Below are 4,709 nucleotides of genomic sequence, written 5' to 3' on the forward strand. Positions count from 1 at the left end.
CACAGCCAGAAGAGGACTGGCCCACCCCTCATAGCCTGGTTCCTCTCTACCCGGCACAGCCAGAAGAGGACTGGCCCACCCCTCATAGCCTTAATCATCTCCACCCGGCACAGCCAGAAGAGGACTGGCCCACCCCTCATAGCCTGGTTCCTCTCTACCCGGCACAGCCAGAAGAGGACTGGCCCACCCCTCATAGCCTGGTTCCTCTCTACCCGGCACAGCCAGAAGAGGACTGGCCCACCCCTCATAGCCTGGTTCCTCTCTACCCGGCACAGCCAGAAGAGGACTGGCCCACCCCTCATAGCCTGGTTCATCTCCACCCGGCACAGCCAGAAGAGGACTGGCCCACCCCTCATAGCCTGGTTCCTCTCTACCCGGCACAGCCAGAAGAGGACTGGCCCACCCCTCATAGCCTGGTTCCTCTCTACCCGGCACAGCCAGAAGAGGACTGGCCCACCCCTCATAGCCTGGTTCCTCTCTACCCGGCACAGCCAGAAGAGGACTGGCCCACCCTCATAACCTGGTTCCTCTCTACCCGGCACAGCCAGAAGAGGACTGGCCCACCCCTCATAGCCTGGTTCCTCTCTACCCGGCACAGCCAGAAGAGGACTGGCCCACCCCTCATAGCCTGGTTCCTCTCTACCCGGCACAGCCAGAAGAGGACTGGCCCACCCCTCATAGCCTGGTTCCTCTCTACCCGGCACAGCCAGAAGAGGACTGGCCCACCCCTCATAGCCTGGTTCATCTCCACCCGGCACAGCCAGAAGAGGACTGGCCCACCCCTCATAGCCTGGTTCCTCTCCACCCGGCACAGCCAGAAGAGGACTGGCCCACCCTCATAGCCTGGTTCCTCTCTACCCGGCACAGCCAGAAGAGGACTGGCCCACCCCTCATAGCCTGGTTCCTCTCTACCCGGCACAGCCAGAAGAGGACTGGCCCACCCCTCATAGCCTGGTTCCTCTCTACCCGGCACAGCCAGAAGAGGACTGGCCCACCCCTCATAGCCTGGTTCCTCTCTACCCGGCACAGCCAGAAGAGGACTGGCCCACCCCTCATAGCCTGGTTCATCTCCACCCGGCACAGCCAGAAGAGGACTGGCCCACCCCTCATAGCCTGGTTCATCTCCACCCGGCACAGCCAGAAGAGGACTGGCCCACCCCTCATAGCCTGGTTCCTCTCTACCCGGCACAGCCAGAAGAGGACTGGCCCACCCCTCATAGCCTGGTTCCTCTCTACCCGGCACAGCCAGAAGAGGACTGGCCCACCCCTCATAGCCTGGTTCCTCTCTACCCGGCACAGCCAGAAGAGGACTGGCCCACCCCTCATAGCCTGGTTCCTCTCTACCCGGCACAGCCAGAAGAGGACTGGCCCACCCTCATAGCCTGGTTCCTCTCTACCCGGCACAGCCAGAAGAGGACTGGCCCACCCCTCATAGCCTGGTTCCTCTCTACCCGGCACAGCCAGAAGAGGACTGGCCCACCCTCATAGCCTGGTTCCTCTCTACCCGGCACAGCCAGAAGAGGACTGGCCCACCCCTCATAGCCTGGTTCCTCTCTACCCGGCACAGCCAGAAGAGGACTGGCCCACCCCTCATAGCCTGGTTCATCTCTACCCGGCACAGCCAGAAGAGGACTGGCCCACCCCTCATAGCCTGGTTCCTCTCCACCCGGCACAGCCAGAAGAGGACTGGCCCACCCCTCATAGCCTGGTTCCTCTCTACCCGGCACAGCCAGAAGAGGACTGGCCCACCCCTCATAGCCTGGTTCCTCTCCACCCGGCACAGCCAGAAGAGGACTGGCCCACCCCTCATAGCCTGGTTCCTCTCTACCCGGCACAGCCAGAAGAGGACTGGCCCACCCTCATAGCCTGGTTCCTCTTTACCCGGCACAGCCAGAAGAGGACTGGCCCACCCCTCATAGCCTGGTTCCTCTCTACCCGGCACAGCCAGAAGAGGACTGGCCCACCCCTCATAGCCTGGTTCCTCTCTACCCGGCACAGCCAGAAGAGGACTGGCCCACCCCTCATAGCCTGGTTCCTCTCTACCCGGCACAGCCAGAAGAGGACTGGCCCACCCCTCATAGCCTGGTTCCTCTCCACCCGGCACAGCCAGAAGAGGACTGGCCCACCCTCATAGCCTGGTTCCTCTCTACCCGGCACAGCCAGAAGAGGACTGGCCCACCCCTCATAGCCTGGTTCCTCTCTACCCGGCACAGCCAGAAGAGGACTGGCCCACCCCTCATAGCCTTAATCATCTCCACCCGGCACAGCCAGAAGAGGACTGGCCCACCCCTCATAGCCTGGTTCCTCTCTACCCGGCACAGCCAGAAGAGGACTGGCCCACCCCTCATAGCCTGGTTCCTCTCTACCCGGCACAGCCAGAAGAGGACTGGCCCACCCTCATAGCCTGGTTCCTCTCTACCCGGCACAGCCAGAAGAGGACTGGCCCACCCCTCATAGCCTGGTTCATCTCCACCCGGCACAGCCAGAAGAGGACTGGCCCACCCCTCATAGCCTGGTTCCTCTCTACCCGGCACAGCCAGAAGAGGACTGGCCCACCCTCATAGCCTGGTTCCTCTCTACCCGGCACAGCCAGAAGAGGACTGGCCCACCCCTCATAGCCTGGTTCCTCTCTACCCGGCACAGCCAGAAGAGGACTGGCCCACCCCTCATAACCTGGTTCCTCTCTACCCGGCACAGCCAGAAGAGGACTGGCCCACCCCTCATAGCCTGGTTCCTCTCTACCCGGCACAGCCAGAAGAGGACTGGCCCACCCCTCATAGCCTGGTTCCTCTCTACCCGGCACAGCCAGAAGAGGACTGGCCCACCCCTCATAGCCTGGTTCCTCTCTACCCGGCACAGCCAGAAGAGGACTGGCCCACCCCTCATAGCCTGGTTCATCTCCACCCGGCACAGCCAGAAGAGGACTGGCCCACCCCTCATAGCCTGGTTCCTCTCCACCCGGCACAGCCAGAAGAGGACTGGCCCACCCCTCATAGCCTGGTTCCTCTCTACCCGGCACAGCCAGAAGAGGACTGGCCCACCCCTCATAGCCTGGTTCCTCTCTACCCGGCACAGCCAGAAGAGGACTGGCCCACCCTCATAGCCTGGTTCCTCTCTACCCGGCACAGCCAGAAGAGGACTGGCCCACCCTCATAGCCTGGTTCCTCTCTACCCGGCACAGCCAGAAGAGGACTGGCCCACCCCTCATAGCCTGGTTCATCTCCACCCGGCACAGCCAGAAGAGGACTGGCCCACCCCTCATAGCCTGGTTCATCTCCACCCGGCACAGCCAGAAGAGGACTGGCCCACCCTCATAGCCTGGTTCCTCTCTACCCGGCACAGCCAGAAGAGGACTGGCCCACCCTCATAGCCTGGTTCCTCTCTACCCGGCACAGCCAGAAGAGGACTGGCCCACCCTCATAGCCTGGTTCCTCTCTACCCGGCACAGCCAGAAGAGGACTGGCCCACCCCTCATAGCCTGGTTCCTCTCTACCCGGCACAGCCAGAAGAGGACTGGCCCACCCTCATAGCCTGGTTCCTCTCTACCCGGCACAGCCAGAAGAGGACTGGCCCACCCCTCATAGCCTGGTTCCTCTCTACCCGGCACAGCCAGAAGAGGACTGGCCCACCCCTCATAGCCTGGTTCCTCTCTACCCGGCACAGCCAGAAGAGGACTGGCCCACCCCTCATAGCCTGGTTCCTCTCTACCCGGCACAGCCAGAAGAGGACTGGCCCACCCCTCATAGCCTGGTTCATCTCTACCCGGCACAGCCAGAAGAGGACTGGCCCACCCCTCATAGCCTGGTTCCTCTCCACCCGGCACAGCCAGAAGAGGACTGGCCCACCCCTCATAGCCTGGTTCCTCTCTACCCGGCACAGCCAGAAGAGGACTGGCCCACCCCTCATAGCCTGGTTCCTCTCCACCCGGCACAGCCAGAAGAGGACTGGCCCACCCCTCATAGCCTGGTTCCTCTCTACCCGGCACAGCCAGAAGAGGACTGGCCCACCCTCATAGCCTGGTTCCTCTTTACCCGGCACAGCCAGAAGAGGACTGGCCCACCCTCATAGCCTGGTTCCTCTCTACCCGGCACAGCCAGAAGAGGACTGGCCCACCCCTCATAGCCTGGTTCCTCTCTACCCGGCACAGCCAGAAGAGGACTGGCCCACCCCTCATAGCCTGGTTCCTCTCTACCCGGCACAGCCAGAAGAGGACTGGCCCACCCCTCATAGCCTGGTTCCTCTCTACCCGGCACAGCCAGAAGAGGACTGGCCCACCCCTCATAGCCTGGTTCCTCTCTACCCGGCACAGCCAGAAGAGGACTGGCCCACCCCTCATAGCCTGGTTCCTCTCTACCCGGCACAGCCAGAAGAGGACTGGCCCACCCCTCATAGCCTGGTTCCTCTCTACCCGGCACAGCCAGAAGAGGACTGGCCCACCCCTCATAGCCTGGTTCCTCTCTACCCGGCACAGCCAGAAGAGGACTGGCCCACCCCTCATAGCCTGGTTCCTCTCTACCCGGCACAGCCAGAAGAGGACTGGCCCACCCCTCATAGCCTTAATCATCTCCACCCGGCACAGCCAGAAGAGGACTGGCCCACCCCTCATAGCCTGGTTCCTCTCTACCCGGCACAGCCAGAAGAGGACTGGCCCACCCTCATAGCCTGGTTCATCTCCACCCGGCACAGCCAGAAGAGGACTGGCCCACCCC

The sequence above is a fragment of the Oncorhynchus gorbuscha genome, unplaced genomic scaffold (assembly GCF_021184085.1).
Source record: "Oncorhynchus gorbuscha isolate QuinsamMale2020 ecotype Even-year unplaced genomic scaffold, OgorEven_v1.0 Un_scaffold_1942, whole genome shotgun sequence".
Taxonomy (NCBI): Eukaryota; Metazoa; Chordata; class Actinopteri; order Salmoniformes; family Salmonidae; genus Oncorhynchus; species Oncorhynchus gorbuscha.